Source organism: Eublepharis macularius, chromosome 18 (assembly GCF_028583425.1).
Source record: "Eublepharis macularius isolate TG4126 chromosome 18, MPM_Emac_v1.0, whole genome shotgun sequence".
Classification (NCBI taxonomy): domain Eukaryota; kingdom Metazoa; phylum Chordata; class Lepidosauria; order Squamata; family Eublepharidae; genus Eublepharis; species Eublepharis macularius.
In genome coordinates, this window is record NC_072807.1 from 31,780,292 (window position 1) to 31,790,015 (window position 9,724).

A 9,724-nucleotide genomic window follows, 5' to 3' on the forward strand; every position below is an offset into this window, starting at 1 on the left:
AAGCCAGAACAGAAATTTGAGGTGAGCCTGTAAGTTTAAAGCATTGCCGCGCCGCTTCCTGATATGCACTACAGACATAATTAGATGATGCAGAGAGAGAGAGAGAGAGAGAGAGAGAGAGAGAGAGAGAGAGAGAGATGGGTTGTATATAGATGACACACACACACAAACACAATCCCGTTTGTTCATAATGCAGAGCTGATGTTGCAGATTTCTTGGTCCAAGGAACTGCCCAACAGTTAGGGATGTCTGAAATGGGGTATACTAACCAATTCTGATTTGTGTCTTGCCCACAAACCAGAAACCAAGATGTAAAATCTTGATCCATAGGCAAGAAACAAGCCACAACGTCTACAAGAGCAGTCCTAACCAACTCCCACCCTTCTATGATCACCGGGTTCCATGAATTTAGAAGAGCGTAACTCTGCTTTGGGTTAGCACTGCTAACTGTGCTAGATTTAGAAGTCTTTCCCGGCTTGTTCTTTGCATGAAGAAAGCAGAGAGCCAGCACAGTGTAGTGATTAGACCAGGATCCAGGTTAGAGTATTTCATATGTTTGGGTTAAGATCTGGTTACTCTGTGTCATGGATTGGGTTTATTTAACGTTAGGATTATGATCGCTGTTCTTTCTTGCTTCTGCCACTACTTACTTGAACAGAGCGGTCAAACAGGCAGTTACTGCTAAAAGCAGCAGGGCCAGTGGCTCCCAGGAGTTGGCATTGACCCCTTACTGGGTGTGGATCTTGGCAGGTACCCTATGATGCAAGCCACCAATACCAGCTCTGGATATACCTTAAAACAGAGACCCTCAGCTTTGACAAGCCTGTGGACCCTTTTGGAAAGTTGAGAAAGGGCAGTGGTTGCCTTCCCAAAATGGTTGCCGCTGGCAACCCACCAGAAGGATTTGGGGATGGGGACAAGAGCACTGGTGTTGTGTTGGTGCACGACGTCACTTCTGCCAACTCCCCCACCCCCCCAAGTAACATTACGACATTGGGGGTGATGCACTAAAAGTCACCCAAAGCTAGAATTTCCCCACATCCGCCAACCCCCCCAACCTTTGAGCAAAAAATGGCTGCAATGGGAGACAGAACCAGACACAAAATGGCTGCCACGGGGCAATTACAAAAGCGAGGTCTTAAATGGTGATGCCTTCTGGGGTCATCTGGAGCACCTCCTGCTCCGGCGAAGGGGAGGAAAGCCAGGTTTGGCTCTTTGCTTTGGGGAAGAAGCATCCGGGCACCAGGAAATATATCAGTGGACACCCTGGTGCCATATGGGGGATCACTGGCCCGAGAATGTTTATTGTTCCCATGTATGTCTGCACAGAACACTCAATGAACAATAGTTATAGGTAGGTGCAGCCCTGTTTTCTTTTGAGTCATTCCAGGGAACAGCGAGTAACAGCATACAAACTGTCTTTTGGATAGCTTGTCTAGCACTCTTGTAAAACTCAAAAGTACCTGGCAATACAGTTTAAATACCACCACGCTAAAAATGTGTGTGCAGAGTAGCATGTACATTTCAGCGCTTGGGGCCAGGGAGGGAGGAAATGAGAGAAAGCATTTCCCAAATTCCATCTTGGAAGACTGCATCTCTTCTGGACCAGATGTGATTCCTACCAGAATGCCGGGCCTGCACTAGAGGGCGCTCTGTCCTTTCCATTTGTTTTGCTCCTTTTCTTTTTTCATGGCCGGGCAAGCCCTACCGTTTTTCTACCAGATTTATTGCCGTCGCACATATTTTATGGATTAGGGACAATATGCAGCATAAACCAGGCAGTAATAGGCAGAAAATAGGAGTGAAAGATTTGCCGTGAAGTTCAGTGATTCCAAAGCTTGGTCGGAGGGAAATAATAATAATACAGGTTTAGGAAAAAAAGGTCTCCTCCAGGCAGTAGAAGGTGGCGGGGAGTACTTGAAGAAATAAATGGACTCCTTGTTCATCAGAGGGCTATACCTGGTGAATGCAATGGAGTGTTACATTGGTGAAAGGAAGAGGTCATTATAACCTTGTATAAAAAGGTACCTGTTAATGTGCTTCTCTTCTGCCTAGCATCATTGGAAATAGGATGCCATCTCTCTGTCCAGCATGTTTTTATCCCACCTTGTCCTCCAAGGTGCTCAAAGCAGAATACATGGCTCTTTCCCTGTCCCAGACCAAGTTTATCACCACAACAACCTTGTGCGGTAGATCAGACCAAAACAGTGACTGGGCCAATGCCACCCAGTCCCAGCAAAGAGGGGATCTGCTCTAACCACTACACCACTGTAGCTGTCTGCCACGCTGGTTTTCTGTAATATGCAGGGAATAGTACTAGCCTACTTTATATGGCTGTTGTAGAAATTGCTGAGATGATGTGTGCCGAGCACTCTGAATGCTGAAAGGTGCCATACCAACATGAAGTGTAGTAAGAGTATAGTAAAGTAACACGAAGTAATGCATAATAATGTGTAGTATAGTAACATTAAGTATAATATGAGAAATGCATCCAATCCATGAAAATGCCAGATAAATGCTGTCATTATTAATACATAATCAAAATGCATGAATTATTTTCGATGCCATGTGTATGTGTGATACTCCTTAGAGTTTTAAAATCAATGTTACAAGAGGAACCTGCAGGGAGAAGTAGCTAGCTGTTCAGGAAACCCCATCTGGGCAGGTTACGCTTTGTAGTAGAGGGATACAAAGCCCTTCTGCCCCCAGTAGAACTACACAAAATGGGGGCTTAGAAGCCACTGTTTAAAAAAACAAAACCAAACAAAAAAAAGTGGTGCCTTGCCGTGCAACTTTTAGGGTTGCCAACTCGAGGCTGGGAAATTCCTTGGCATCTGGGGGCAGAAGCTGGGGAGGGGAGGGACCTCAGCAGGGTACAATGCCATAGACCCCCACCCTCCAAAGGTGTCATTTTCTCCAGGGGAACTGATCTCTGTTGTCTGGAGACCAGTTGTTATTCTGGGAGATCTGGCAACCCTAAAAACACTTCTGGGCATAATCTCCACTTGGTAGACTGTGCTGTTAAAAGCCCTGCTTGGAGGGAATCGTCTTGCTTGCCATAGCTCCCCCCCCTCCTCCTCTCCCCCTTTCCATTGCCTCATCTCTTTCCCTTTCTCTGGATGAAACCTGCGTAAGCCCATACGGTGCAGTATTTCATTTCTACGGGTTGGGGTAAACACAGCTTATGGCAACTCTCCTCTTTTTTTTTTTCCAAATTGGCACCGGGCCTTCTATTAACCCCCTGCTAGATCGCTCCCACCGCCTCCCACGCCCATCTCGTTGCGCCTGCTGTGCCAATGATGAGTGTGCCTCTAACAGCGGGCCTGCCTCTAGAGATTAGGGGGAGCCCCGTGGGCAGGAAGCGGTGGACTAGCTGCCTTGTCTGGGGAGATTGCTAGTGAAAGGCCTGCCTCTTCCGTGCCCTCGCTGCTGGGGTGGGCATCTTCTTTTTTCCCCTGCTGTGAGAACGGGGTATGGTTGCCAAGCCCCTCTCCACCCCCACCATTTCAAATGGCAGACTTCTTCCCCCCTCTCTCCCTTTTTCCTGTTGGATTCCTGCCAGGCTACCCTTGCAGGGGAGGGGGGTACGGAAAGGGGAGAGCTGATGAAAGACAGCAAGCGGCCGAGTTGAACACAAGGACACCTTCCCTTGTCCTGAGTGCTCCGATGTCCTTTGGCTGTCTTCCGGCACACATTTATTAAACAGGAAAAAAAATCAAGGAAGGCTTGGGCTTGTTTCGGCTTTACCATCGTAACCAGATTCTCCCTCTGGCAACCCTGAAATGTAGGGCCGTGGTTCTGAAACCTATTAATGCACAGAGCAAGACAAGCATCTCTGGTGAAAATCCCAGGATTATGGTCAGTTGCTTTCCTTTGCGGCTCAGTTGCTTGGCAATTGGCTAGGCAGACAAAAGAAATCTCACACAACACACAGAGAGGGTCCGTTTAGCTCCCATTCATGTCTGGCTTCCTTCCGTCCGTCCATGTTTCCCAGCATCAACTGGATTTTCAAAATATCGCTCTGGCACACGGCTGAACAATCCGGTCTCCCTCCGCTTGCCTCTCCGTCTCTCACCTCCACCCAATGCAACCCCCTCGAAACGCAGGAGGGGATCAATGTGCTGGTTTGACAGCCATGATTAATTAAACCCCATCCCACTCTTGGGGAATTGATTCATATCACCCTCAGAGCAGCCTACTATGTATTATAATCCAATAATGCCCTCGAGTGAGGAGGGGAAGATGATTGACACATCAAAAACAAATTAATTAAGGATCTAATGGGTAGGACAACTTGCCTCTCAAGCAAAGTGGCAAGTACATAGGAGAAGCCAGATTCGGCTGTCTGTTGCTCGCGCATCTGACTCCGTAAACAGCCTTTGGAAAGCCAAAGGGAAACACGTGGGGTTGCACCAGGAGTGAAGAGAGAGCCCTACAAATCAATCCAGAAATAGTCTCCCCAGCTCTGCTGCAGCCCCTCTGTTCACTTCTCGTTTCTGCCAAGAGCATGTTAACTAGAACAAAGCGTAAGGTTTTGTTTCGTGTCTGTTGTGCCAGCAACCCAATTTTCAGGGGAAAGCTAGACTACAACCCTAACTCTTCAATTCCTAAATGTCTGTGTGCAGGGATTTTTTTAAATTGAGCATCATGCAAGCCCTCGCCTACAGTCTGACGTGGTATAACCCAGGCACACTTGGTGTAGTGGTGTAGTGGTTATGGGCGGCAGGACTCTCATCTGGAAAGCCGGATTTGATTCCCCACTCCTCTGCTTGAAGCCATTTGGGTGACCTTGGGTCAGTCACAGCTCTTTCAGAGCTCTCTCAGCCCCACCCACCTCACAAGGTGATTGTTGTGAGGATAATAATAACACACTGTACACTGCTCTGAGTGGGCGTTAAGCTGTCCCGCATGGCGGTATATAAATCAAATGTTGGAACAAAAGAAGTCTTTACCTGCTGGGGGAAGACAGTGGTAGAAGGGGACAAATGAATCTCTCTGGGGAGGGAATTCCATAATTTTGGCACAGTGACTGTGAAGTCCCCCTTTCTGGTTACCCCCTTTCCAACCTCAGAAGGCAAGGGTACCTGAAGTGGAGGTCTCAGTGGATAACCACAGTGTTTGGGTAGGTAGGTTTCTGCCTTGACCTGGATAGCCCAGGTGAGCTTGATCTCGCCAGATCTCAGAAGCTAAGCAGGGTCAGCCTTGGTTAGTAATCAGATGGGAGACCTCCAACGAAACCAGGGTTGCCAGGCAATCGATCGGAATAGACACACACTCTCCTGTGTCAGAATTCATGAGTGGCAGTCCCAGGAATGGCAGCTCTTGGCAACCTTTAGCCTTTCTTCCAGGGCACATTCTTGAATTCTCTTGCTTCCATGTTCCTAACAATCTCTGAGTGTGCTTTGTGCCCTGTTAGGACAACTGAGGCTGTCATATCATTGACCGGAGACGCTCAGACTCTCTGGGTTTGCTTAAGATCCAGATTCTCTCGTTGTAGAGGCTTCTTGGAGACCAAAGAAAAGCAGAGCCGGTACCGCAGATGCAATTGTCCACTGCTGGTTCAAGCTAAGGTGGGGAGGGGTAGAATTGGGAAGGATGAAATGTTAGACAGCCAAGCATTATAGGGCTTGTGACGATCCTCATTTGTTTGATGTGGATGCTGCATAACTTTCCCTCTTGCCCCTTGGTGCTAAGCCTTCACCTTTCTGTGGCTGAGCTAGCTGGCCGTAATACCGACTCAAATCCAATCATGCAGACAGGGGCTGCTCCTGCCTTTCTCCTTTGTCTGATATACACCTCTGAATGAAGTGCGTGTAATTCTTCTGGTAAGCAACTCTTTGGACAAGGGCGTGAAAGATTTCTCCAAGATGGCAGGTCATGACTTGAGAGAGCTAGAAACACAACACGGTTACGGCAAACCAGGTAGAATCAGATATGTCGCTCCTCTGAGATTCTTGGAGGAAGGGTGAGGTAAAAACAGACTAGGTCAATAAATGATTTGGTTACATGCATTCTTAAAAATGGCCTAGCTGGGCTCATCTGGGTGTTTCCGAGAAGATAATTCTTTCTGTGTTCATCGCAGCAGCGTTTACCACAATTGCACTACAATACTAAAAATATTTACTCCAGTGTAAGACCAATGGGCTTAGGTTGGAGTAACGCTTCTTAGGATTGTACTGCTTGGTGTTGCCAGTTTGGAAGAAGTCTTTGCTGGCAGTTTAACAGCACAATTGTAAGTGGAGTTATACCTTTCTAAGCCCATGAAAGTCAATGAGCTTGGTAGGTTGTAATTGCTTAGGATTGCATTGTACATTTCCCTGTGGGGCTGGAATGAGTGCTTTACAGCACGGTCCTTAGCAGAGTTACTCCCTTTTAATTCCATTGAACTCAATGGGCTTGGGAGAGTGTAACTCTGTTTAGGATTGCACTGTAACTCCTGTCCAAACACATAAAGCCATAAAAATAAGTAAGTAAATCCTTATAGGATTTGTCCATCTCATGCCTGAGGGGCTAAAAATGTAACTGTGAGATATTGCTCGGTCCACAGCAGGAGGTGGAGCCACAGCTCCAGGTAATTGTTTTCCTAAACTTTGACTGAGCTCTTGATCTTTTAACCTTGTTTAAAGTTCACGCACAAGCGGGATCCTTAATCCTTTGGGGCTGGGAGGAAACCAAGCCATTCAGTGCAAGTGCAGGGCATGTGCTTTGGAGAAAGATATCTATAATGTTTGACCCATGGATTGCTTAAAGGCAGGGCTTTTTTTTCAGTGGGAACGTGGTGGAACAGAGTTCTGGCACCTCTTTAAAATGGTCACATGGCCGGTGGCCCCGCCCCCGATCTCCAGACAGAGGGGAGTTTAGATTGCCCTCCGTGCCACTCAGCGGCGTGGATGGCAATCTAAACTCCCCTCTGTCTGGAGATCAGGGGGCAGGGCCACCAGCCATGTGACTATTTTCGCCGGGAGCAATTTAAACTTTAAAAAACTTTCCCCCCTTGTTCCAGCTGACCCAAAGTGACGTCATTAAACCCCTGCTTAAAGGAGATATCTAACTGGATGGTTGGACTCAGTATGGCAGCTTCATATATTCCAAATTAGTGACAGAGAAGCTTGGTTACACTGTATTGCATATACAGGGGTGAGAGGGCAGATGGAGGGGTGTGTGGCTCGGTGATGCAAGGCACCTGCTCTGTAGGTGTGGTGGAGATTGCCGTCAAGTCATAGCTGAGTTATGGTGAGCCCCAGAAGGGTTTTCATGGCAAGAGACTAACAGAGGTGGTTTGCCGTTGCCTGCATCTGCAACCCTGGTCTTTGTTGGAGGTCTCCCAACCAATTACTGACCAAGGCCAACTCTGCTTAGCTTCAAGATCTGATGAGATCAGGCTCACCTGGGCTATCCAGGTCAGAGCACTGTGTAGGTGGAAGATCTCAGTTTCAACCTCCAATTAAAGAGTCTCAGGAAGCCAGTGCTAGAAAGGATCCCTCCATAGTGACGCTTGAGGAATCTACTCCCCCATGTCTCTATGGTCTTTACCACTGAGATTAGGGGAAATCCCTTACACATCACCTGCAAGTGATGTCACATCCTCCCCAAATTCCACCCTCCTCAGGGATCACTCTCAAAATCTCCTGTCATTTGTCTAGGCAGTCCTGGCAACCCTAATATGGTTAGTGTTGAACTAGGCTCTGGGGAGCTGGGCTCGAATTCCTGTAATGCCATGACACTTCTTGGGTGACCTTGGGCCATTGCAGGGTTAAAATGAAGAAGGAAAAACAGCATGCACAAGTCCTGAGTTCTGTATAGAAAAGGTGGGATAAAAATGTACTAGGCATATATGTGGAAGATATATCTATATCAGGCACACACATACAAGCTTTAAACATTTTAATTGAAAAATTTGTTGCGAGATGTCAGAGAAAATTAAAATTCTTAAACTCATCAAGGCAATTCTCAGCTGTGCTCTTTTCTGACTTCTGTCTGCTAGGGAGTCTCCAGGTCACAGAGATCAAAAATAGATCTCTTTCTTTGTGGTAAATCACCTCCCGGTGCAGCTGCAACTTACACAGTTTTACAAAGATTTTTTTTAAAGAAAAGCACCCAGAACAGTTCTCTGGCTGCTGGTGGTTTATTCTAGGTTATATATGACTCCCCCCCGCAAAAAAAAATTACAGATCTCTTTCTTGTTCTGATGAGAGAGGGCACTGGAAAGATAGTGCTTTCCCAAGTGAATATTTCTAGTCTTGAGTTCTCGTAAAACACAGGAACAAAAGCCGCTGCTGGGAGGCAAGTCCCTTCCTATAGGTAAGTTCTGAAAGGCTCTGCTGGTGAAGATGTCTAGCCACAATCAGATAATAATATAAAATTACATATGTACCCACACACACACAAAAGAAAGGGAGGGGGCAGGGAGTTTGTATCTTTTCCTGTTGTTCCAAGGTATGACATCACTGACAGCCAATCAGCAAGCTCCCTTTGTGTCTACATTCTAATGAGCGTAGACCAGAATAATTCATAGCCAAAATGGGTCCTGTATACCTGCTTGAAGTGTGGGGGGAAATTAGTCCAACGAAAGAGATTAGCGTGCTTCCTATTACCAGTGACGTTTCACATGAAGCTGCCCTATACTGAGTCAGGCTCTTGGTCTGTCCAAGTTAGTATTGTCTACTCTGACTGGCAGCTGCTCTCCAGGTTCTCAGGCAGAGGATTTTTGCATCTCCTACTGCCCGATTCTCTTTAACTGGAGGTACTGGAGCTCAAATTTGGGAACTTTGGCAAGCAAGGCAGGTGCACAGTGGCTTCCCAGGGCTATGTTTGCATTTCGAGGGCCAGAAGCAGCTCAGGTTTGTGTGAACGGAGCCTGCCAAGCAATCTTAATGGCTCCCTAACAAAGATCATTAGATCTTTGCAAATAGGGCAGTGTTGTGTAGTGGTTAATGTGTGGGACCAGACCCTGGGCAACCCAGATTATAATGATCACTGGATGACTTCAGGCCTACCAGTCAGCCTGGTGCACTCTCGTCTGCTTCCTTCGTCTGTACTTCTCAGTCCAACGGACTAAAGGAAGTAGAACACTCACCTGTGAATCTCGTGGGGCGGCCTTGGACACGTCATTGTCTCTCAGTCTAACCTACCTCCCAGGGCTGTTGTGAGGGGGAAGATGAGTGAGATAACTGTGCCTACTGCTTGGACGAAAGGCAGGACGAAAACAGATAGGTGGGGTTCTTTGCAAGGCACGTGCCACTCTGGAATTTGGGGTTCATTTATTGCATTTTTGTCCTGGCCTTCCTGCTAGGAGCTCGGAGCCGCAATCGTCAGCTGCTCCAAAACGCTGCAAAGTTAGACCGAAAGGTGATGTCCCGCACAAAGGCACCCAGTGATGGAGCAGGGAGCCGAATCCTGATCTCCTGGATCCAAGTCTGATAATCTAAGCACCACACCACAGCAGCTTTTACCCATTGTAAGAGATGTAGGAGGGTCTAACTTTTAGATCCATTGTAAGAGATGTCGGAGGGTCCAAGCTTTCTGAGCAAAGAAGCAAATTTGGCGTGGTATTGCCAGATGTTGGAGCTATTGGCTCCAGCAGGCTTCTGTTTAGAGGAAGGTTCTAAAGGTCATTGCAGCCCAAAGATGGACAGAATAGCCTATTATCCACTTCACCTGGGAGGTCAGGTTATATCGGATAGCCAGTCATGTGCTATTGACGTATATAAAGTCTCGCAGAGGG